Here is a 26,942-nt window from a genome sequence, read left to right on the forward strand (position 1 = left end):
TCCTCCAAGTCTAATTTGGACTTTTTTTTTTTTTTTTTTTTTTTAAAGAAAAAGAAAAGGATTTGCGGGAAATAGACACTCATTTACTTTCGAGTTTTGAAGTAGATTCATTGAAGTCTGAGTCCCAAAAATAAATGCAAAATAATTGAGGCAATTCACTCGTTTGCTATGGTGAGTGTTACTCTTGCTTTCTGGCACTTTGACCTCAAAATTTGATAATATACACTAGAGGTAGAACGATGGGACGTTCTGCGAATGGGACTTTCTGAAACTGATCATTGCGAAACTCAAATAATCTCGAAATGAGTTTGGTGCATATCGAGAAAAAATTGGTCTCATACAAGATTTCCTTAAGTTCTGACTCTCCAAATTTCTCGGCTTTCTATGCTTCATTTTCCCTGAATTGTTTTGCTTTTCTTTGACACCAACACTTCAAAATTCCCTGACTTGAGTTGATCCTCAAACAACACTCTCACAGAACTTTTTGCAACGTATAAATCTAACATAGGCTCAATATCACACGGAATTTCCATCCAACAATTTTTATTGTGGAAAAAAGCTTTCAGAAGTTGTTTAAAAGGTACCGACGCAACTTCCTGACTTTTCCCACTAATTCCTCGACTTTCCCTGACTTCTCGCGGTCGCTGCGAAGTCCCTGAATTATCCGACTTTACGCAGCGCTCGAGGTCTTGTCACACTTCAGAAGGAAAAATTTATGGATGATTTGGAAACATTTAAATATTTAAAACATGAACAAATGATAATAAATCGATCCGATATGTAAGCGGATTGCAAATAACAGCGTAAGACGTAATCAATCCTGGGAATGCAGCAATTCAGACTGCATGTAAAATTTCGAGTAAAAAAATGATTCAAGAATTTTTCGACCTCTTTCTCTCTCGGTGGCTCTCTCCCCCTCTCTCTGGAATAAGAGCGTGTCACTTGTTTTGAATTCATTATCGGTGTGGAATGACGCGGCGGCCGAAGCCGGCGACGTGCGACGCTTCAAGGTCACCTAAAATGGGACACCCGACAACTCCTGTAAATTTGCTTACACTCATTATCAGGCATACATACGAGCGCACGCGCTTGTTTTACTTCTTCCAGCACCGTTTTAATTGTACACCGCCGATGTTGCCGGCCGTTTTTTCCTCGTTACGTGCTCGGAAATAATACATCGGAGAGAGAAAACAAAGCTCGCTTTCAGCCAGAAATGCAAAATATTGTGAGGAATGATATTTTCATTGAACAACGATTTTCCAGGGGCTGCGGATGCAATCCGTATGACATAATCCGAGAATTCGACGAGAAACTTCGAAATTTGACTCGTGATGGTTTTTCTCCAAAATTTCTAAACTGGGATTTTACTATCTAGGCATTGTGGCGTACCAACAGTAAGTGCATTACAGAATGTTTAAAAAAAAATCGTAAAATTCTGTGTTTTCCACCCAGCTGAGGAATAAAAATTCAAACCTCATTCGGCACTATTCGACGTTCGCGAATCGTTCGAAGATAAATACCTACTATGAGAATGATTGAGGTTAGACTTTAGTTAGAAGTTCAAGCTCTGTTGATGGAATGTATGGAGTTGGAACCATTTGACAGTTTCAGCACGCAAGCTAATCAAAAAGAAAACAACTTTCCTATCAATTAACGATCGAGTGGAATCTCCTAATTTTTTAGAACTTGTCCTCTTCGTTGAGACAAAGGGAATGTAAGTTTTTTTTTTTTGACCCTCTGAATTTTGGACGATGTTTTTCTCACGTGCTTCAAAATGATTCTATATTTGGGTTGCCAAAGGTTTCCGTCTTTAAGAAGTTCGTATGAGTGAATAAATTGTTGACTATCGTTCAAGGCCCAACACAGGGGGAAAATGTATAGGGCTCTCTCCTAAAATTGTAGTACTAACCCAACTTGTTGGATGATATGGGCATTTCAAATTAATTGTGGCAATACTGCAAAATTTGAATTAGTAACCTAATTTACTAGGGTCCTCCCACAATTATTTGGAAATGACCATATCATCCAACAACCCCTACCTCTTTTTTCCGTGAAGAATAAATTATGAAGGCATCGCATCGGGAAATCCGTCAACCAAAGGTTACGGGATTTATTTTTAGTCATGATATTTTAGTTTTAAATTTACTCTCACATGAAAGTTGAAGGCGAAACCGCACTCAAAGAAAAGCCAAAAAATCAACGAAAGCTGCGACAATAAGGGCAACAGCGCGACACAACATTCGTTATGCTCGAAAACCTGTCCACGAGCGTTTCCGAATCACGGTAAGTTTAAGCCACTGAATTTTAGTCCGCTTGCAAGATAGCAGTCCTAACGACCAGTTTTCATGTACTGAATCATGACTTATTTGAGACTGAGGGAGTTTAAAAGTTGAGCCGCTTAAGGAGGGAGTAACGGGTGAGTTATTACGAGGCTTTTTTTAAGGTCAAAGCTACTGAGAAAGTGTCGGTTAAGGAAAAATTATGTGTTTTAAATTGTATCAGTAACCCTAAAGACATGAATAATGCATAGAATAGTAAGAGGGATGATGAATACGAAAGTATGATGGATAACCGAATTGACTTGTAAATCCGATCAGGACGACGAGAAGACAAGTGTCTCGACGAAAATTAATGGGGAATTTATTTTTCCGAGACGGAGAGAATGATTCAATCTTGATGCAGTCATTTTGAGCACTGCATCAGTGGCGAGGCATTGAGGATGGGGGGAAAAGGGGAGGGTTAACAGAGGGATTTTCTGTGTCACCGGGCTCCGAGAAATATCCAAAACTTAAATGCCTAGTATTCGGAAATTCGATTGAGAGGCTCTTTTTCGTTGAACCGATGCGAATCAGGGTATGATACCTCATCGAATCGGGCAAAACCGCTGAGCTTCAGTGGCGAAGCGCGAATGATCAATTATCAATATTTTGCCATTTGGAGCTATGGTAAAGAATCGATTATTAAGGTGTTCGTTGCGAACACCCTGTTTATCGATCCTCTCCCATAGGTTTAAACGACCGATCAATCGATACATCGCAAAGCACACCACGCCGCACGGTGGATCGAGTCATAGGGCAGGCCGGACATGGCACATCACGCGACTTGGTTTGCTCATTTACGTAGTGTTTGCGCTCATAAAATAAATCAGGATACATGATCCTTATGTATTTTTCGTCGCAGATTTCATTTTTGATGACTATTTTCCTGATTATTGGGTTTAGATATGTATTTTGGCACAATTTCAGATAAATAAAGAGATATTGTTTAACAACAGATAAGTTTAAACTTTCTACACTCATTTCAATCGAAGTTTTAAGTGTTCAATGGACTTTTCTCTCTGGTAAAATGTTTAAATATCGTATATAAAACGTATATTACTCATCTCTTTTACCATTCCCCCTCCTCTCCCTCAAAAAATGAATTAATAGAAATCCGAAAATTTTGAGAGGAGAACAGAGGATCTCCTTTCCCCTTCATTCCTGGGGCACCTTTTTTAGCTTTCTAACAAAAGAAAATGACAAGGGGGAAAAAGATGAGAGAAAAATACAAATCAAATACACATCAATCAACACAAATCATGTATTATCCGAGCCTTCCTAATTAAGGGCCCCGCGAGTCACCATTGTACACTGCCTTTATTTATACTTAGGTATCTAATGGAGCTTCTTCGGCTTAATGATTGCTGCTGAAGCTCAAATTACCTCAATTTTCTCTATTAACTTCTTATTTTCCGAAGAAATTAAACATAAAAAAAAAAAAAAAAAAAATCCGATGTCAAAAAACGCGAGTTTTTGGGAAATAGTTAGAAGATAGAAAAGAATTTAGGCCATTTTTGACTTTAGCATCAAGTAGTGGATGAAAAATGCTCCATTAGACACCAACTTGATATAATTTTCCCGTCTTTTCAGACGCAAAACAAACGGATCAGTACCATATGCGTCGATTAGGACATTTGAGAGGAAAACCCCGTTATCTGAAACAACGTGGACATTTTTTTAACCACGCAAGGCATGTTTCTCATGTATTTTTGTCTCCTGGATTCGAAAATGACCTTGGTTTCTCTTTACCATGCACCAGTTTTCCGGAAAATCACATTTCCCGAAAAGTCCATTTTAAGTGGAAAATCTCAATTTTCCGGAAAATCGGTGGGTGTTGGAGAAAAACCAAGGTCATTTTCGGACTCAGCACTAAAAATTACATACAGATCACCTATCAAATGCCCGGTGTTTATTCGCCACAGACCTGTGAAATTTGAATTCTCTCGAGCCACCATTTTATGAACTTCACTTTTTCAAAATCATTTAAGCTTTATTCCCAAAAGGGCACTTTGGAGCAGCCAATTTTTCTTGATAATGAATCTTCAGGGATCAGTTAACACTGCTATACAAAGGTTTCCCTGAAATACGCTGAAATAGCTAGTTAAAAGTCTAGCTATATTATTATTTTTACGGTATTGAGGAGGGTACTTTTAAACAAGAATACCGCTTATAAAAATAGCGATATTTTAACTTGTTATTAGTGAAATATATTCTACTTAAAGAGGAGGACAAGCTACTTTAGTCAGAAATTGTCATAAATCTATCGGAGGGAAATACCAACAGGCGAACGGTTTGTCCCGAGTGAGGCAACATTTTTCGAGTGCCGCCTGAGCCACTTTAGGAGGCTGTGTGCGTTAAACTGGGGTTAAAAAATTGAAAACCAATACCTGTATCATAAAATATAACTCTTTGGGAAGACATTTACATCAATGAAATGACTATTTGTGAGAATCGCCCATGTCCGACTTTTTGCAGGTTTCGATCCACCGTGCGCCGCTGCACTGCATGGTATGGTCCCAGAGATTCCGCTCGGTATGTCATTTCGCTGAAAATAAGTGCATCTCTACAGTGCGGTCTCCTTTAAAAATGGAAATATTCCCTGACCTTTGGCAAATTTCCCTGAATTTTCCAGGTTTACCAGCACGTTTTACACCCTGTTCACCCCCAAGATGTCTTCATCGTTGTATTGCTGCTGTTTTTTTTATTCAATCAAAGCTCAGTAATCCTGGCTGGATACACTCCGCCGATTACAACCCTGAAGAGGATGAGAGGTGGTTGGGGGGGGGGGGGGGGGGGGGGAGATTTACAAATCTTAAAATACCCTCGACGAACCCCATGAACTGATGGCTGACGTCGAACGAAACCGAGAGGAAGAAGGTTAAAAATAAAAGGCTGGCCTCCCGACCAGGTTGCAGTTCTCTTTCAACGGTGGCCACCCCGTCAGCAAGTGAGGTGGGTTAGGGTGGTAGCGGTTGCCACATGCCACTTGCGTGCGCGGTGGTGAGGCCGGGGGGCGCGGGGGGACCCCCCCTCGGCCGCCGCGCCGGGGGGCCGCACCGCGATGAGTCAGAGGCGAGCAATTAGCATAACTCACGAGGCTGGCCGTAGTATCTGTTAAACGTCAACCTTGACGTTCTCCCGATGAAATTTCGTCCTGCGCTGCCCGCTTACGCAAGATCCGCGCAATGCTCACACAGAACCTATACGACGATATGTCGTTTTACGATGGACGGCCGCGATCCATCATCTTTCGTTCCGCTCGGTCGGGCACGTCTGCGGATGTTTCGGACGTTGCGTACGTCGAAATACGCGGGGGCCATCTCCCCGAGTTCTCGCTCCGGTTTCGAGATTGATGGAATTCTGCGGAAGATAAGAGCCAGACGCGGCTACGGGGTATAATTTTGGCGGACTTCCGATGATTCACCGAGTTTTGCTTGCAGTTCATTTCGGGCCCCATAAAAAACCGGTCGATTCGCGATTTTACGACGTCTGTCAGGGTGGACGGCTCGAAAGACCGGGATAGTTTCGATGTAATGGTATGACAGGATCGAGGAGGAAAAACTTCGTGTGAGAGAAAAATACGGGGGAAAAAGGGGGAGAAAAAAGTCTGAACGATGGTAAACAAACTCATGACGTTAGAACTACTTTTAGACTTTCTTTCCGATTAGAAGCAGGCGTCGAGACTCGAGGCAATAACTCGAAATCTTGTTGGGCCACGCCTCAATCAAAAAGCGCTGCTTCGTGACACAAGTTAAATAGCTAAAACACCATGTAGTTTTTCCTGATTCTTTAAAGATATACCATGTAACTATTCGAAAGATTCAGGAGGTAAAAAATCAGACAGGTCGGTTATTTATTTGGTAAAAATAGTCGTTCAGCTTAGTGTATTCATGGGAAAATAAGAAAAGTGTTGTTTCTTAAGATGACTGGGATTTCAACCCCGATCAATCGGGCTGAATATCCCTGCTCCGGAGTTAATTTGCCCCTAATTAAGTAGAGCGAATTAACTTGGGACTTCAGAAAATGGACGATTAATGACACGTTTTCAACCTATATGTATAGCTTAACTGTGTACGTTAGACAGTCCCTAATCTCCTTCCATGTTTTGACATGCACTGTTAAAAATTTCGGACGGAAATACAGAGAGATTCTGTATTGCTCCATAACGAACGGAGTGATATGAATGCGGAGTGATATCAACTCTTACAGCGAAATTAATTCCGCTCTCACGAAACGGATATCACTCTTTACGCAAATCACGAATTTCAGGGGACAAATCATAGACTAAGGAGTGAAATGCACTCCGGACTTCACTCCGAGATTTCAAACAGTGTGAAATGCAGTTGAGCTAATTCAAGTTTAACCAGTCCAATTTAGTTCTACGAGCATGTATTGGGTTATTGAGAATTCATAACCTATGTCCGAAAGTTGAATCCGACAGGCGCTATGCGCAAAATGCGCCTAGATAATTCTCAGTGGCGCCTGAGTACTTAAATTCCTAGCCAAAGTTTGCGCCTAAATATTCGCGGTTAGCCAGCAATAAAAACGCTGGAACTTAGACATTTTTTGGGATTGGTACGAAATTCAAACAGAAACCCGATAATAATGATTCATTCCGATGGAATAAAGCTACGAAAAAGTGCGATTAGTTAGAAAAAGCCCGATTCTATGGCGTCAAAAAACACCCGGTTCTTATCATTATTTATAAAAACCCCGAAGACCCAAAATATTGCTCAAGTGGCCAAATCGGCCCATTTCGTCGGTAGGATCCAAAAACTGCGCATAACACAAAAAAATACACTAAAAAACTTCGAGTAAATTACACACGGGAGGAACTCGGCGGAGTCACACCGGATCGGCGACCGGAACAGCCGAGCTGGACTCGTGACGCAATCGGAACAGCGCGGACCCGAACGGGAACATCCGCGGTTCGGTCGCAGGTAGCACTGAATCCGGAGGTCCGACTGTCGACGCACGCGACGGGGAAAGCACACCGGAAAGCTGCGAAAGTGCGAGGGCGCGACGCACAACGCGGGGGCGGAAGGCGGAAGGGGCGGAACCCCAGGAGGAACAGGAACCGAGCTGGAACTCGGGGATCGATCGGGGGAAACGGATTCGGGATTCGGGAGCCGAGATCGACGGAGGCCGGGAACCGGGTCGGCCGAAATCAACTTTCGTACTGATTCCTCGCGCGCCGCGGCACCGCACCGACCGCGGCTGCGGCAACCGCTGCCACTCGCGAGGTTGCCAGATCGTGCGATATTTTACGTGGGTTAAAATGGGGGAGTGGGCTGATTGGCAACCGCTGCCATCGCCACCGCCGCCACCGCACGTCGCACGGTGGATCGAGTCGATGGGAGAGGTCGGACGAAATTTGGAAACTTTAAACGCTTATAACGCCGTTTATACAAAACTTTGAGGTTCTAAAAGCGGTTTCATTGGCTTCCTCGTGGAATTTTCTGCTAGAAGCACTCGCTAAAATTTTAAATGTGACGGAATAAACATCAAAATTTGCAGTTTTAGTCAAAAATTTCATGTCCGACCTCTCTAATTGACTCGATCCACTGTGCGTCGCACACGGAGAAAAAAACCGCGGTCATGCGAACCGATGAATTTGGTACACGGAGAAAAATGGATTGCTGATTAAACAATTCAATTGTTAAAAAGTGACTGCGATGTTTCAAATGGACACTTTACAATAGTGGAAAGGTAATTCAACCACGGGAGTGCTTAAAGTAGGATTTTATTTGTTGGGAAATCTACATTCAAGTCCCTTTTTTTACTATAAACTTGTTGAATCGGCAATTTAATTTTTTTGTGTGGGCGCTACTCAGTTCAGAGCTCAGAGGACTCTTTATCTAACACTCTAAAAGTACCAAAAAAGTAGATAAAGTGGTGACTTATTGTTGCGCATTTTTGGAGTCTAATAAGTCCTGGACAAGTCCGCTTATAAAAAGTTCAAAGATTCGAAGTAATTTCAAACGCGCTGGAATGGCGGGAAAATGATGGAAGTGACGTACTGCGGCGGTTAGATCGCTATCTCCTCACATTTTCCACTGATGTTTGTTGAAATAAAACATATTTCAAACTGAAAGTGTTGCTTGTTAACTAATAATAACATAATTTAGATTCGATTCTATGATTCTGAAGTCAAAGTTTCGACTTTATTCCAGATGTTTTCAAACACAAGGAGTGAAAGGACAAATGACGGAAGTCCCCCGAGGAAACCCGTGCTGCTGGTACAGGACTTTTAGATCACCCTGTATGCTCGATCACCCGATCCAGGGATCGCGGGTGAACGGTGTGCACCTCAGAACAAAATGTATGTACATACTCGTACAGTCCGATAGGTGCAGTATAGGCAATTTGCGCATCGGGAAACCATGCGTAACTGTGTAGCGTTGGAAGTATTCTTTGGATGGTAAGGCGCCACATACGGAGCAAGCGGGCAGGCATTTTCTTGCCATCAATAATTCACGTTCGCGGCGTCAACGTTTCAAAATTATTAGACGTGTACTATTTTTGCTGAAAACTCTGTAAAAGCTTTGATTTTCATGAAAATGATGTACACATTACTGCTCGCACATTTTTTTGTGGAAACTACTGCGGCTATGGTAATGTTTTCCTAATATTACCTGGAATGGTGTTGAAATACGTGTTTAAAGTTTCGAAATTACATGGATCCTTCTGGCGGAAAAAAGTTTAAATCTACTTTTGGTTGCTTAAAAATTGGAATTTGGAAGCAAATTTCACGGAAGTGGCATTAGAACTAGTTTTACTTGAAATCATTATTATCTCAAATTTTTCAAAAACTGCACTTATGTGCCTTGTCCTCCAAGCCCCTTAAATAGGGTGTATGGAACATGTGGGTTTCCCAGTTGAAAGCGCAAACTAAGGAACTTTCTGCACCCCTTAGTCGCGCTGTGATTTGCGCGAACCTCACAAACGATACAAAAACGAAGGTTCCTCATCGCGTCCGAGATCAAAAGCTGGACTGAATAACAAGTTTCGAGACATGAATTAATTGCAGGATTATCAGTCTTATTACACTCGTAAGGCTTCCACAAGGCAAAGCTTGACCACGGTCACATTATTCGTCACGTTGTGTTAGGGCTGGGCAAATCTATTGATTTCGGCCCGGTTATTTCACCTTTAGCAAACTGATTAATCATATCGATAGACACAGCGATAGACAAAGAGAAAATTCATCGCGATCCTATTGGTGGAAGCGGGTAATTGCCCTGGACAAAAGAGGTAAGTAATAGACTGACTAACGGCAACCCTTGAAAGACTCTCTATCAATAGTAGTCCATTATTTTTCCTCTTGTTCCCCCATCACCCATTCCAACCGATAGGATTTTTCCATTTTCCATTCGTCTTCTTTGTAATATCGCTTTGTCTATTAATTTTCATAATTAGCCTGTGGCAAAAGCTGATTTCCTAGTGAATATTTGACAGATACTTCGACTATCTGTTAAATTTTTGCCGGAGGTCGAGAATTTTACTTGCAAAATGTCCCACCTGAGTTGAAACGCTTGCTTCGAACAAGGAAAGTTTATTTTTCAGCAGAAAAACTTCTTCCTAGACCTTCAACTAGATCGATTATTTCGAAAAGGAAGCAACAGCAAGCCTGAGAGAATAAAAAACCCCGGCCGAAGTGTATTCTCGGTCATTCGAGTTGGGTTATCGTATTAATTTCATCTCCGTTTCGGAAATAATTCCGTCTATTTTTCTTACGGCGCGCGATAGAGGGACGATTGATTTATTAGAATACGGGCAAATCGATGAAAGTTGAGCGGGGCAGATGCCCGCTGATGGCATGCAGCGCCAAGGAAAGCGTTGAGGTACGCTTCCACAAGCCGCGCACGACATGAAAGTCAACCGGGCCACCGGGAAGCGATAGTTTTAAGCCTCTGCCGTGTTATCAAAGAGAGCAGTGACGCCAACATTTTCAAGATTCAGTTTCTTTCAAAATGCGATGAATCATTTAAATGAACTGACTTGTTCGGTTACAAAAGCAGTATTGGGACGATAGTTATGAGAAAGTTCTAATTACCCAAAAATTGACGTCATTCCGGACAAGGGAGGAATAAGTTCACTTCATTCCGCTTGAGAGCTGTACTCACTGCTCTCTTCAGTAAAATAGTACCCTTCTCGGCCAATTGCTAACCCTAGGAATTTGTTTGTATTGTGTTCAGACCGTAAACACGTAAGCATATCGACGGCCAAAGTGTAAAACCACGTATCTCTGTTTGCGGCGTTGTAGACTTCCTGCAATATACTTTATTATTATTACGATTTATTTTTTTCTTTGGAAAAGTCGTCAACCTAATTTTTTGAGGACTTCTTTGATCTTTCCTCTCTGTTGATGGAATATTTTGTGTCAATTTCAAGCCATAAAGTTCGCTCGTTTCTCTTTGAAAAAAAAAAAATATATAAATTTAACAGTATGCATTTTGAAACACCGCGGTAGAGATCCGTGGTTTCGCACATTGACCATCGATATGCAGAATACAGCACGTGGCACGTTATGCTCTTTACCTAGCATGAAATAACAAATTCCCCTTTTGCACTGAAAAAAAATTCTCGGCGTTTTTACCAAGGTCCGTTGGTACCTTTACCATCTCACTTTGTTACCAATCATTTTGGTAATTTTACCAAGACAGACAGGTAAGCTTACCTAAAAACCGGTATTTTTACTGTTTTCTTTTTCCAGGTAAGAATACCACTTTTATAGGTAATCAATTCCCGGTAACTTTGCCGTTTTATCTTGGTAATTCTACCACAGTCGATAAAAAATATTGGCGTTTTTACCAAGGTTTAGTAAAATTACCGAGATTTCTCAGTAAAATTACCAATTCCATAAATGGTAATTTGACCAAGAAAAAACTGGGATCAAATAAAACCCTGAATTCTTGGTAATTTTACCCTTCTCTTAGTAAATACACCGAGATTCTTTTTTTCATTGGCATATAGTCGAAACTGAAATGTATACATTTTGTATCATACCAACAATATCCTAGATTCTTTCGTACGATTCTAACGACAAGATAATGTAGAGCGGCGAACACGTGCGGTAACATTTCCCGCTCCGATGCTGCAGGTCCATTTTCTCAAAAAGATTTTGGCACAGTCTCCTCTCTTCAGTAACACGGCAGATCTGCGGTGGCGATGCTTGAGAGTCGACTACACTGTTTTTCCTCCCTTAAATGTATGTAAAACAATCGATTCTTAGTAAGGCAGTTTGCCGCTCCTAAAATCGATATTTTCAATGGATTTAAATGGAAGGAAAACGGCGTTGCCAACTTGCAAAATAGCTGCGGTAGATCCTGTCGTCGCCACTGGAGTCCCTTCATAGAGAGTTGGGACAAGACGACTTATGAATGACTTCGCGCGGCTAATTTTGCGCCGCGCCCGCGCTCTCTGAAACCGTGGCTTCAGTGAACGTCTGAATGGGTGGGCGTTACTTTTCAAAAACATGCGAAGAGCCCCGCCTTATTTCTGCGCAAAGCGCATAACTCAATCGACCGACTGAGACTGTTCAATCGCGATCCGAACACTTTTACTTATCCTATTTTTTCAATCCCTGTTCATTTCGTCCGCCATGACCGTGTTGTCTAAGTCAACTAAAAAAACTATAAAAATATGAAGTTGCCAGAGTAGTAAGGCAGCTAATTAATTGCAAGGTGTGGTGCATTTAAAAAAAGAAAAAAAAGGAGGATATAGAAAATAGAAAAAAGCCAAGCACTTAACACAGCGCTTAACAGCTTCTTCAACCTTGCGCGAGCATTGTAAATGTTACCTGTTTCTATCCACACCCTCTATTAATTAAAAAAAAACCCAAAAACTTGAGTAAAGAGACTCCGGGCAAGTCACCATCCTCTTGCCAAAAACCTCCAAAAGCTCTTCTTTGTTCCCCTCTTCAGTGGAAAAAGAAATTATCACACTACGACAGTTTCCATTTCTGTCATAGAGTACCCCAAGCGGACCAAAGAACGGAACTCTTAGTCGTTTACACATTTACCTATTTAACAAAATCTCCAGGAGGTCACAGACAGGCTGGCAGCCCCTCATCGGACCAAAACGCACACCGTACCATTTTTTTCCTTGTAGGTATGTGCCTCCAAAGTACATGAAATGACTCCTTGAGGGGCGGGCAAGTTTGATTGAAATTCACGTTGTCTTCTGAAAATGAGCTAAAATTTTTACCTTGAAGAAGAAGAAAATCGAGTTATCATTTTCTTCCATACATGGTAGGTATGCCTATGAGAGGCACCAGGAACGCCTTCCAAAATTATTGATGCAACCCGCACGACTCCGAAGTCAGCGGAAACTTTCTTGAAGCGTCTCCTAAGATTTTCCCTACACAATAATCCCCTTCAAAAATGAATGATGCAACAAGCGCGTCCTGTTTGACCACGAAAGCTCCTCAGATGAGAAGTCTTTTGGTCTGGTCAGAAAAATATTCGAACTTTATTTTTCATCTTCTCTTCTCATTTCCCGCATTGACGGAGGCGAAATTTTTTGGAAAGCATGACGCGCCCGGCCCAATGCGTAAAAAAAAGTGCGAATAGAATATGACCTTCCATTATGAATGATCGTTCAGGAATACTTGTACAACAAAGACGGTACTGTTTATTTGGAAATGTACAAAGCCTCCTCGTAGTCATAATTGACTTTTTCCATTCTGATCCCGTACTATCAGTTCGGAAATTGGCCTCATTCTCAGTGAGCCCGAACATCTGTTTCCTAAATATTTTTAGCAGTCTATCTACAGGTTGATCCTCAGTGAGAGCATTGGGCCGGGCGCGTCATGCTTTCCAAAAAATTTCGCCTCCGTCAATGCGGGAAATGAGAAGAGAAGATGAAAAATAAAGTTCGAATATTTTTCTGACCAGACCAAAAGACTTCTCATCTGAGGAGCTTTCGTGGTCAAACAGGACGCGCTTGTTGCATCATTCATTTTTGAAGGGGATTATTGTGTAGGGAAAATCTTAGGAGACGCTTCAAGAAAGTTTCCGCTGACTTCGGAGTCGTGCGGGTTGCATCAATAATTTTGGAAGGCGTTCCTGGTGCCTCTCATAGGCATACCTACCATGTATGGAAGAAAATGATAACTCGATTTTCTTCTTCTTCAAGGTAAAAATTTTAGCTCATTTTCAGAAGACAACGTGAATTTCAATCAAACTTGCCCGCCCCTCAAGGAGTCATTTCATGTACTTTGGAGGCACATACCTACAAGGAAAAAAATGGTACGGTGTGCGTTTTGGTCCGATGAGGGGCTGCCAGCCTGTCTGTGACCTCCTGGAGATTTTGTTAAATAGGTAAATGTGTAAACGACTAAGAGTTCCGTTCTTTGGTCCGCTTGGGGTACTCTATGACAGAAATGGAAACTGTCGTAGTGTGATAATTTCTTTTTCCACTGAAGAGGGGAACAAAGAAGAGCTTTTGGAGGTTTTTGGCAAGAGGATGGTGACTTGCCCGGAGTCTCTTTACTCAAGTTTTTGGGTTTTTTGGAGTTTATATCATCTCATTTTTGCAAGAAAACTGTTATTTTACCAAATGAAGTCCCGCACTTGTGAAGGAATTGGATTACATTTTACAATAAGGAACCATTACCTCTGGCTCTCCCATAGAAGCACATATCTGCATAGGGAAACCAATAGCATGTATTCTGTTTCTAAAATGGACCAGAAATAGTGGCTCCTAATTGCAAAATGTAATCCATTTAATGCTTATAGCTATGAAGTGGATATCTCCTTGCTGTGTAGCAAAGTTTCTCGGATCCGTCTTATTTTTTTACACCCTTGACTGTCATTTTTAATTAATCAGTTCAAAGCTATTTCGACGATTAATCATTAATTGTTAGATCGAAGAAGAAATTTTCTTCGGAAAGCTATGGCTGAATTGACTTTACAACTGAACTTGTGAGAGCATCAACTGAGGCAAATTTTGCAGAAAGTTATACATGGTAAGTGATAATTATTTCAACGCTCTCTTAGTTTTAAAAAGAGATGAGTTTTAAAAATCAAAATCTACACAACTGTAGATATCCCTGAAAAGAAATACAATTGTAGAATCCCAAGAAAAGAAAAAGAAGAAAGAAAAGAAATACGAAGAAATTCAATGATAAATTGCAACAACGGTAGGTACTTATTTCAAATTAATTGCTCTAAAAATTGTTCCTTCAATGAGTAAATAGGCAACATTCTCAACACTACAATGCAATAGAAATAATTTTACCATGGAATTGAAATTCAAAGAAATGTGTGCAGCTGCTTGAGTAATAGAAGTTTGGAAATCAGGGCATTCAACAGCTTCCCAGACCTCATTAGTGTTACAATCTAAAAATTGTAAGGATTAAAAGTGTCAAGCTCTCAAAATTTTTGTTCTCTGATTATCAAGAAGCCCTGCTAAAAATGTTCAGTGTCATTTTTATTTTTGTTTGTGAAAGGAAATTATTTTAAGATTTTTTGGCATTCTTGGTGTCCTCTGAGACTCTGAAAATTTTTGTACTTTATTTTTCATCAAATAATGAACATTTTCATTGTAATTTTTGTCTATATTTAGGAGAGTACATTATTCGATGATTATCTTCAGTATGTATTAGATCTTTCCCCCAGCGACAAGGTTTACTGAAATTTTATGAGATCTATATAGTTCTCATAGGTACTGACCTGCATCATGGTCATAGTATCATCTTTGAGGAGTAAATGAAAACAAATTATTTTCTCTTGGTTCCTCAATTCAGGGCTCTGATGAATAAACCCTGTTTGACAACAATGTTAGTGGGTAAAATTGCTCCCTCCAAAATCCTTTAAGCGGTATCAATTTAGTGGTAAAGTTATCAACGACCCTCATTGAATCTCATCTGGTTCACTGAATTTCTGAGGGATAGACAGGGTGACAGGTTCTGTAAAAGTTAGGAAATTAAGCCCTCCTCACTGTGAAAATATGTCAGGTAGTTTTGCTGCGGAGCATTGAAATTCCTTCTCCCAGTAAAAAAATTGGACTTTTCAGTTTAAAGAGACTAAACACTTAAAATTAAGTCAAGTAAAAACTTGAAATTTTTGTGAAAAGAATTTTTATCTGAGACACCTAATGTCAAAAGAGGACATTCCAAAATCAGGGAAAAGTTAGTGATCACTACGCTTAAAATCCCAGAAAAGAATTTTCTGCGCATCGAAGTCATTAATTACACAATTTTCAGAAATTATGTTGAATTATTTATCAGCAGAGAAATGAAAAGACTGAAAGTCTTTGAGGATGAACTTTGTGGATTGCGGTAAGTAGTTTCCCAGTTTGGCCATGGTATTGACATATTCGTTTCGTCATTAATCATTATCAATAAAAATATCCCTATCTACCGTAAATGTTGGAAAACCAGTGTGCATGTAATCTGGTAATCCTTAATTAATCAAGTGTAGATTTCTTACCTGCTAAACTGCCTGATGAGTTGAAAAAAATGTTCACTTAGAGACAGATTCTTATGTCCTGGTTCATGCTTTCGTAAGTTGAGTTGCACTGTCAATTCCGTCGCATAGCTTTCAGCAGAAAATTTCTTCCTTGATATGACGTTTGATGATTCATCGTTGAGATAGCTTTGAACTGATTGATGATGAATGGAACTAAAAGTGCCATTAATCGATGAATCAGAGATCAAAGTAAGATGTGAAGCTATAAGAGCAGGGAACGTAACGGACAAAAGTGAACGTCTGTTCTACGTGTCTAAACTGAGACTTATCTGAGAAATTTAGCGACACCACACAGAGGTTTTCACTTCGTAATAAAGCTTAAAATTATTTATCACTGGAGGAGTTTCTTTAGTAAATTAGCATGCTTAAAGGTACATCCTGACGTGAGAGAAAAACAATGGTATTGGTACCTGAGCGTAAGTATGTATGTCCTTGAGTGTTAACGTAGAAAGACTCTTAATAAACATTAAACAAGGAAACAAAACTGGACGAAGGTACTGTAATACCTAATTTACTTTAAAACTGCTAAAAGAAGAACCAAAAGACAAACCTCACTTATCTTAAATGTATAAACACTTGGTATCGCTCAGAGCTCAGAAAAACCTTGAGCGAAATGGACTCATATCCGTAGAACTTGAGGAGTAAAAAGGCTGTAATGCCAGAAAAATGTGAGCTTCACGCTCTTAAATGGATTCAGGGTCTCATAATTTTAGTGAAGCGACTTTAAATCACTTGATTTGAACCAAAAATGAAAAGAGAACAATGAGAGAGTAGAATGGTGAGGTTTTGAGTTCTAAGATTGGATATTCAGAATTCACTTCACGATGAGGCGATAAACTTCTGCTCCAGGTTGTAAAATACGATGATAATGCTTGTCACAAACATTGTTGAAGTCGTAAATGGATTGAAATGATTGAAAGCAAATGATTCCGTATTGTATCGATCGTTTTTGTTGCTCTGTGAAACAGGAACTAACCTAACATTCGTGGTTTGTTTTGTTGTTCCGCTGGTGAGATGCTGACTGCAGAGAGCACTAACATTGTCACTCTACCGTGTGTATGTGTTAGTAAATTCGGGTTTTACGATTTTTGGGACATAATCAAAGCTACAGCCTAAACGGTAAAAGTAAACCCCTACTCATATATAATTTTTAGAATCCTCATAACTTCAGGATGTTCCCTCGAAATAACCATAATTTCATTCCAGAATAGTGTAAGCGAGAAATTCAATGATAAACGTCAGCAGGTCGGGTCGCCCATTGCACCCGAAAAGCAGTTTAGACGCAATATTTTTCTTAGGATGCCTTGGTTATTAATGAAACTTAAACGCGCACTACACGGGAACATGACAATTCTTTTGATATAACATTATATAGGGCTCCGATGTCTCGTATTCTCCATAGCTTTGACAGAGCGTGAAAATGGTCAAAGTGGATACTTTTTGCTATTTTAGGCACATATGCGTAATTATCTCGTTTAATAAATCATCAACCTCCTTGAAACTCAACAGTTCGTTAGACGGGACCGAGACGCATCTTTAGACACCAACATTTCTGAAATCCGTCGCTCCGTTGCTTTGAAAAGTTTACTGAACCGCAACTAAAAACCCAAATAAGCCAAGTTCGTGTAACTATGGTGTCGTTGCCTCGACCGGGCTGTGCTGTGCTGTGCTGTGTTGCCAATTGTTGGAGGATAGGTTACTTGCCCGGTGGTGGCTACCGCCACTCATGATAAGAAAATTACAGGGTGAGAATTCTCCTCATCGTTGCATCGAACGTTGCGGGTTACTGAATTCACTATGACGCACTGGTGCTAGGCTTCCTTTAACCAGCCTCACCCGCTGGATACAAATATTCAAGCATGACTGTAGAGTAAGGTTGCAGATTCAAAATCGTGAAGGCGGTTTTTGCGCGCTCTCCGAGGCCGGTCCTTGAGATTTCAGTTAAGGTGAACTGGGGGGTCTGCAAGGGGCGCTCTTCGAAGCATGGACTCCTCACCAGACAACGATTCAAACACACTGGGAAAAAAAAAACAAATTGGATCTTGAGTCCAGACTCTTAAGAACATCGACAAGAAAAAATACTGTTGATTCGATCAGATTTAAGTTTAAATCAAGGACCAAGCCTCTTAATTTGATCGGATTTCCTTCTGATTTAAGCAAAAATCTGATTGAATCAAGATTATTTTTTCTTGACAATGTTTTCAAGAGTCTGGACTCTAGATCCGATGTGTTTTTTCCCCCAGTGCATGACTGTAGAATAAGGTTGTGGATTCAAAATCAAGACGGCGATTTTTGTGCAATCTCCGAGACAGCTCATTGGGGTCTGTCACGGAGAATTAGCAGGACTGTACGGGGCGCTTTTCGGAGCGTAAACTCGGCATACGACTATTCAAACACGGCTGCTGCGTTGGGTTGCAGATCCGCAACTTCGAAGGGGATTTTCGGCTGGACTCAAAACCGCGATCAGAGAAATGGACATTTGCCGCATCCCATCTCGGTCAAAACCGAGTTAAATGCGTGAAAGACCGTAAGACAAGACAACAGGGACTACGAGACGAAGAGGGCGTAACCAGCGGCAGCGACTGGGGGGAAAGGGGGCACCGGGGGGGGGGGGGGGGTGTAAGAATTGTGCGACGGCGGCGGAAACGGAGATAAACTCCGGGTGCGATGTCTTCGGCACCCGATCTGACACTTTAATACACTTTCGTACTACCAAGAGTGTTTCTGGATCTCATCCTCGGTCACTGGGCATGAGTGAACCAACTAGAAACTTTCACCTATGGAAAACGGAAACCACAGGACGTTTCTGGAAGGGCACTCCATACGACTCGCTATAGAGGGCACGATGTTCGTAGAATAAAATCAGTATTTTTCTTTTTTTTAAATTTCAAAATGGGGTACGCGGAGGACGCAGATACTTCTGAGCGCTCTGGCTCATTCCAAGACGCTACTGACGACTAGCAAGGAGTTCGAGTACAGATCCTACTGTACTTCGGAGCCACTCTTACTTAAATTACGTAACGCAACACGGAGTGGATAATGGGTCTTCGGTTTAAGTGGGGGTGCAAAAATTTCTTGCATTTCCAATCCGCGAATCGCGGCAAATGGCAAACAATTTTCAAAAATGCTGACACATTTGTTTTAGTTTTTTGCTCTACACTCACAAATCGCACACTTTGACGTGTGATCGAGCATTTGACCATAAAGGAGGTAATTTTTCCATGCTGGAAGCCGGACATTTGGCCGTAAGGCCACTTTCCAAAGCAACTAATTCGTCACCTACCTCATAAAAGGGCGTAACTACACTCTACAATGAACCTTGTCTTCCATACATTTCAATGATTTTCCGGGCTCATCTCAATGTGTACTTACGCCCTCATGTCAGCTAAGCGACGAATTGTTTCCGCATACAAATAAAGCTTCTGAGGTCGTCGTGGGGGGGGGGGGGGGGGAGAATCCCACGAGTAGAGTTTTCGGAATTTTGGATGAATCAGAAAGGGGCTGAAATCCTTAGTCCTCGATCAAGGAGTGATTCCTTGGGCCCCGCGTAATTTTTTTCGAACTTGAACTGAATTTTCTTGGATTTAAAAATCCAACCCAACTTAACCCGAAAATACGGGAGTCTCGGATGGAGAGAGACAGGAAAAAAAGATTCCGAAAAGAGGTTTTAGAGGGGGGGGCGGAGGAAGAAGGATAAAAATACTAGCGGAGGCGGATACGGGAGACACAGGTTTAATTTCCGGAAACGAAGGCAATCGCAGTTCCGGCGGGGGCGGCCACGGGTCGCACGACGTCGAAGGGTGATGGCTGAAGCCACGGTTTCACACGCAGTGCGTGACGCGGGATTAACCGCGTAATCGGGTCCACGTGGACGTTTACTGAATAATTGTTGATATACAAGACGGAAAAAAAAACTTGCTGATTCAACAATTCAATTGCTAAAAACAGTGAGTGCAATGTTTCAACGCAGATTGTACAACAAAAAAATGCTACTTTAACCACATTGTAAAGTAATTTAACCACGGGGGTGGTTAAAGTAGCATTTTTTTGTTGTACAATCTGCGTTGAAACATTGCACTCACTGTTTCTAGCAATTGAATTGTTGAATCAGCAATTTTTTTTTTCCGTGAATGATTATTGGGGTGTCTGCCGGTTATGAAAAACCAAAATCGGGCACTTTTGGGGTGTGTTTTCAAGAAAATGGGGGACTTTTCCCCCCGAAATAGTAAGAGGAAGGGAGCTGGTTAGAGCGTTAAAAGCGTATTTTATACGGCTAATTTTACAAGTCATGTTGAACTGATGAAAACATACGAAAAACCAAGCAACACTTCAGATTTTGTATTCCTGGTCATACCGCGCCGCCGCGGCTGGCGGGAGAATTTGAAAATGCTGGTACGTAGGACGATTTTTGTCACTTTTTCAGGACCTGAAAGAGAAAATTAGGGACTTTCATCGGGGACACCCTTCCAAAATCGGGGATAATCGGGGACTTTCTAGGACCGGTAGACAACCTGATTATCCTTAAACTAGCGGAAAACCTGTGACTGAAGTCACGGGTCTACATGCTTCACCAAAGATTATTAATCTAATTACGGGGAGCATTAGGCCCAATCCATCGACGAAAACGGAGATGTAAATTTCCGTTACTTTGAAATTTGACCGGCGGCCAGTTCGTCAAAAATCAAGAGTTTGACTTACGGTTTGCGCCGAAACTTTTCTTTTTGAATTAAATGATAACCAATTAAAATAAAATTAAAAATTTAAATTTAAAAAAATTAAAATTAAAATTAAAATTAAAAATTAAAATTAATGATGAAAAATTAGAAAATTGAAAAAAAAAATGTGCTTGATTTGGTTGGATTTCACTGGAATCAGCCTCCCTACATCAAGCGTTGCCTGATTTTCTCTGATGTATTATTTTTAAACAGAAAATTAAGCAACATTGAAACTTGTTTCGCTATTACATTCTTCACAATCTAAGGTGAATTCACAGAAAGTTTAAAACCGTAGAGTATTTAACTGTTTGGTTTTCTGCTACAAAAAGAGAACATGAGAGAAAATTAGGCAACGTGGCATGCTGCGTTAGGCTGATCCGGCGGTTATATCCGTCCTCTCGAAGGACAATCCCCCCCCCCCCCCCCCAAAAAAAAACGGATTGGATACATTTTTCAAGTAGAAGACATTGCATTTGATTCGAATGCAGTTTTCCCCATTTTTTTTAATTCCAAGAAAAATGACAAAAAGACATTAGGTACTTTGAAATCATATTTTAGACAAAAAAAACTTCATTTGAATTTAAAAAAAAAACAATATTTCACCCAGAATAATAATTTCTGTAAATTAACTATAGTCTGTCCCAGATACGAAGAGCTCTGGAAAATCGGAATAATTTGCACGATGTAGAAGCAAGGTATCGTTCGTTCTATTGATACCCGTCTAATCACCGAGCCAACCCCGCACCGCACAGAGGGCTGGTTACGAGCTCCGCGGCGCGGCGGCGCCTTGCGTCGGGAATCCGCTCCTGGGTCCCGGGGAAAACCGGCCTCGTGCATCGCGTTAGTTCAGATGAACACTATCTAGCTTCTTATTGGTGGATGGTAATCAATCAATAAGGGATATAACGCAGTCCATTCTGTGCTTAATTCGCACTCGCATTCTGAACTTTACTGGAGGTAAAAATGGAGGTAAAACCTTTGGCCAGAGGAGCGACGATTAATGTCAATAATCAGGGATTTAAATCGCCTATCCCGGTCTGGAAATGCGAAGGGAGTATGCGTTGCCTCGAGGTGGCTTGCGACCCTCTGTGCGACGCATGTGAGAGGCGACGAGATGACAGGTGACGAGGGTCGAGGCACCCCAACCCGCCAAATAGTGCTAATTACTCTGATTTTCCAGAGCTCTTCGTATCTGGGACAGACTATAGTTGTTCTGTTCATTTAAAAAAATTAAAACAAAAATAAGTTCTCTCAACCACCATAACCATTCGATAAACTAGTTGTTCTGTTCATTAAAAAAAAATTAAAACAAAAATATGTTCTCTCAACCACCAAAACCATTTTCCTTAAAATAAAAATATAGAGGACAACCTATTTCATCAATTTTTCTAATCTTGGCAACACGCGGCCGACTGGCAACTATACGCGTCACGCGCTGCCTAGGAGCTGTGGCCTGGCAGCGCGGGACCAGAAGGAGGATTCGATCAAGCGGGACCAGCTCCTTGCACAGCTAATTATTCTCGAAAGCATATAGAGGGCATCGGATGGATGGAAAGGGGATGGTAATTTTATACCCCTCCGGTCAAAAAGTCGTATCCCTCCGCCTCCCCAAATAGAAAAAAATATGAATGAACGAAGCCAGAAATTGTTCATTGAGGGAGGGAAGTTGCGGTCAAACATTTCTTGTTGATGGGACGTCCAAAGAGGAAGAAAAACTCCTAAAGAATGGCGTATCTGAGAGAAAATTTTCATGGCAATATTAGTTACAGACTAGTTTCAAAATTTTCATTTAATTTTAATTTCAAAAATGCGAAGAGAAGCTGTGATTAAAAAAGTCCCACTGAGAGGAGGGGCAGCATTTTTGCGATAGCCTAAAATTCCGACCCGGGTTTCGAGAAACGCTCCTGTTGCGCCTCAAGACTGATTACTGAAATTTATAGACAAAGAAGACGAATGGAAGATAGCGCGATCCTACTAATAGGAGCGGGCGGCTTCAATGAGCAAATAATAAGATTAACGGCAGCCAACAAGTGACCCCATAATTAGTACATCACTTTCCCTTTCAGTCCACAAGAACCACACTGGAAAAAAAAAACAAAAAAAAACACATTAGATCTAGAGTCCAGACTCTTGAAAACATTGACAAGAAAAAGGACTCTTGATTCAATCAGATTTGAGCTTAAATCAAAAGGAAATCCGCTCAAATTAAGAGGCTTGGTTCTTGATTTACGCTTAAATCTGATTGAATCAAGAATATTTTTTCTTGTCGATGTTTTTAAGAGTCTGGACTCTAGACCCGATGTGTTTTTTTTTTCCAGTGCACACGTTTCGACCGATAGGTGCACTCTAGTCTATCGCTTGAATCGTCTATATCTTTGTTTATAAATTTCGATAAGTAGCCCGCTGATGAAAAAAAATCTGTTGAAAGACGTGGAGCCAATCCCTCGACAAAGCAAAGAAAAAGAATCGGACGAATGCCCAAGTTTTATGATCACTGTAAAAAAAAACACATTGGATCTAGAGTCCAGACTCTTGAAAACATTGACAAGAAAAAGGACTATTGATTCAATCAGATTTAAGCTTAAATCAAAAGGAAATCCACTCAAATTAAGAGGCAGGGTTCTTGATTTAAGCTTAAATCTGATTGAATCAAGAGTATTTTTTCTTGTCGATGTTTCTAAGAGTCTGGACTCTAGATCCAATGTGTTTTTTTTTTCCAGTGATCTACTTCATCCAGGGCTTTCTATCGGAAGGCAAAGGCCCGCTACGATGCGACGACGGCGGCATGCGAACGACGATACCTCGATGCTGCAAGCGATAACTCATCGATGACAACAGGCGACACTCGGAATTCCGACTTGCGAGGCTCAACACTCAACGACGGAAAACGGGATCGTCCGTCTATGAATGCGATCCTCGTTCATGATATCCGTGTATCACTGTCCATGACGTTATGACGTGGGCTGCATGAAATATTCGTCATTACCGCCGAGGATCTGCAGAAAGAGGGGGTGAATAAAAGGGCACTAACCCAAAGCCCCTGGATGAGAAGAGGAAGATCCCATTCTTCCTAAAAATGTTCGTGTTTTGGGCTGGTTTGGGTTGATTTTCTTTCGGTAAGGTTGATAAAAACGATTTAGTCGATCGATCAAATATTTAGTTTGTGTAGGTGTTTGGTCGATTCAACCAAAACGTTTGGTTAAATCAATCGAAACTTCAGGTTACTTCGAGGTACCTAGAGATTAATTGTCTCTTAACGTTTGCGACTTGCGAGCGGGAGTAGCGCATTGGAACTATCATCTACGATATCCGAGTCCAATGCCAACCGTTCTTACGTAGTTAGTACGGATTAAGAGTTTTCAATCAAGATATTTGGTTGATTTACCAATATATTTTCATCAATTCAGTTAAAAAATGGTTTAAAAAACTTTTATTTAAATTAATAAAACAAATTTATATCAATTTCTTCCAGACAAAAAAGTTTATCGATGGTCGTCATTCCTGCCAGCATGAAAACCATATTTTCGGGTTCGAAACCCGGTAGTGGCGTCGAAATGACGCGTGGATCTCCAGAGAGAGATTCTACTCGGCCTTAATCCCTGAAAATTTGAAAAGCCTAGAGTATGGATGTCCCTTTCGCCCTTAAATCTACGGGCAATGAATCTACTCTGTAGATGGGTATGGGTTCCTGACGGAACAAAAGCCAATAAGCCTAACTAAAACCATATGTTGAAGGTGCATCGTCATCGCCCGGAGGGAATTTTGTTTTGTGGTAACGGAGGTTGGCACCAAGTTAAAAACTTAATCAAGTTCACTCGCGGAAATTGCACTACTGGTTGCAAAATCCACCCGACATCGGCTTCGCTCAGAACTCACCGATTCACGGGGTGAAGCTGACTTCACACGCTGAAAATGGAGTCCTGAAAATGGGTAATCGCTGTCGGTGTTGAATGTTGACCCTCGAAACCTATTTTCAGCTGTTGTTTACTTTATGCACAAAATATTACGAATTCGTACAAATTTACAAATTGTTACAACATTACGAGTAACTTTAAACTCAGGTTGCCATTTCAAAAACTGAAGCGAAATGGTGGCTCATTACTCCTGATCTCATCGATCGCTGAAAATTGCGTGTTTAGGGTGTCTGGCAATTTTCAAAAATAAAATTCTCTGATTTTCCTGACAAATACGGCCAAAAAACCGGAGAAACATTCAAAATTCCCTGACAGACGGAAAAAATGATTCCCTGACATTTCCCTCATAAAAATGAAAAATGTTCCCAATTTTTTGGCACGATTGAGCTGATTAGACGTGAGTAAGAATTAGTTCATGTTTTAGGGATATAATGTAATGTAATCAATAGAGCGAAATATATGGTGCCTGAACTTATACGAGATGCTTTTGCCTCACTTTTAAAGTTTAAAAGACATCGGCGGAAATTCTGGTGGAAATTTTGGAATCGATTCCATTTTCCGAAACTTAATCCATCAATTTTCAACGACAAAAAAACCCGTGTTTTACAATTTCCCTGACATCAAAATCGCTTGCGGAATTAAATTCCCTAATATGCCGAATTTTTGCGGATTCCCTGATTTCCCTGACACAAAACAAAATCCCTGACATCTCCTGGTTTTCCAGGTCACTAGGCACCCTAGATGTCGTGGCCCATTTTACAGGGCACCACTCAACGCTGCATCGATGACCTTCATTTTCAGCTCCCATTTTCAGCGTGTGAAGTCGGCTTGAATCCAATTCGCTCGCGAAAATTCGCTTCTCGGCGGGAGCAGCGAATCTCCGCTAGCAACACAAACGGGAACCCTGCCGTCCTCAGGAAAAATGCCGCATGAACATTCGAGAGTTGCCAAATTTCCTCCAATAAAATGTTTTATTTTCGAGGACAGCTATGAATATTTTTCCTTGAAGTGCGCAGGAACTTCAGGTGAAACTGCGAACAAAATTATCTGAAAAATTGGAGAGAAAATACTCACAAGTTTTCTCAGAAATTCGTGATTTACCAAAGGAAAGTTGGCAACGCCTGAAGGTTCATACGGCGCTTTTCCTTAGCACGGCGGAACCGGTGCGCCGCACAGGCGACTGCTTCGGTCACCGCAGAGCGTTGACATGATAAGCGGCAAGCGGGAGCTCCAGTTGCGTGGCGTGGATTGCGATACATCGATTTTTATGCCATTTAAACCTATGGCAAAAAATCGATTATTGAGGTGTTCGCTCTGTTAATCGATCCTTTTCCATAGGTTTAAATGGCATAACAATCGATACATCGCAAAGCACGCCACGCCACTGGGGAGCTCGCGTCCCTGCCTTACCTCCGGCATCTGACCACCATGACAATCTACATCATTGTCACCGAGCCGTCTGCCCATCATCATCATTATCCATCGGCGGCGGGGCGGCGCAGCGTCCGGCGTCAACATGGAGAGGTAGGGAGGGGAGCAACCACCTAGCGAGCCGCGAACAATACGATGCGACACCGCCGTGTTTTACCACCTACGATGTCAACGCACAGACCACAGCTTCCACCGATGATCCTGAAGAAGAACGCTGTTTTTGGGTGTTGCCAAATTACCTCCGATAACACGAGAGGGTTTGAGGGCACGGTGAACTTGACTGCCGTGATAGCGAACAGAGCCGTGAAGGCGAAAATTAAGCTTGGAGAAAATCGTCTCCGTCGCTTCTGGGAGAAAAATTTTGATGAAAAAAGCTTCCCTCCAGCATCAACCAATTATCTGTAGGATCTCGGAAATCGTTTGGATGATTGAAAATCGGAGAATTTTATTTCCAACTGAGTAAAAAGGGCTATTCATTATCATATTATAGGCTAAAGGTAGCTATGACAGCCGGCCGTGAGTGCTATCTTCTGCAGTTCTGCACGCTATCGTGGTTGCGTTTCGGACACACGTACTGTCAATTTTCGGTAAAAATTGGCAGGAAGTGGCGCCATTCTATCTAAAAGTACTGACTCTCCTTGGTTCACTGTCGGAATACTACTCCTTAGGACTGTTTCGTTTAAAACAACGATAATGATTGCGTACTTGTGGTGCAGATCTCGCATAGGTCTCGTTTTAATACAAATAAGACAAATTTTGCTGTTTTATCTATTTCAGTGATTTCGTCTAAGAGGGATTCGGCGAATTTACTAAGAAATTCGATTCCGAAAATTCAAGAGTGACGGCTCTCTTTGATATAATGGCAGAAATGATCTCTTGTAAAAATTTCACTCATAACACGTTGGATACTTCGGAGAATTTCAAAATTAACTCGAAGGTGAGAAACAAACGTTAGTAGTTCACATCAGACTTTAGGAAAAGTCACAGCGCCTTCAGTATTCCGTGTAGGCAATTCGTGCATCCGCAGAACACGACCAGTTGTAACCAGGCGTTGTGATAAAAATCCGATGGACCACAAGACATGATGAG

General features: G+C 41.3%; 1 protein-coding gene across 9 annotated transcripts in view; it reads right to left on the reverse strand.

Moving 5' to 3' along the window:
* The window catches only part of Unc-115a (actin binding LIM protein Uncoordinated 115a), a 150,086-nt gene that overhangs the window by 100,585 nt on the left and 22,559 nt on the right, over window positions 1-26,942 (reverse strand). For 7 of the 9 annotated variants that reach the window (XR_002008809.2, XM_072299832.1, XM_019042977.2 and 4 more), the window contains exon 1: window positions 7,146-7,502. The exons of the other annotated variants lie outside the window; for them this stretch is intronic. The gene's annotated coding sequence lies outside the window, so the exon portion shown is untranslated. Of the gene's footprint in view, window positions 1-7,145; window positions 7,503-26,942 lie in introns of those variants that run through there. 9 annotated transcript variants of the gene reach the window in all.

This window comes from Bemisia tabaci, chromosome 4, assembly GCF_918797505.1.
Source record: "Bemisia tabaci chromosome 4, PGI_BMITA_v3".
NCBI lineage: Eukaryota > Metazoa > Arthropoda > Insecta > Hemiptera > Aleyrodidae > Bemisia > Bemisia tabaci.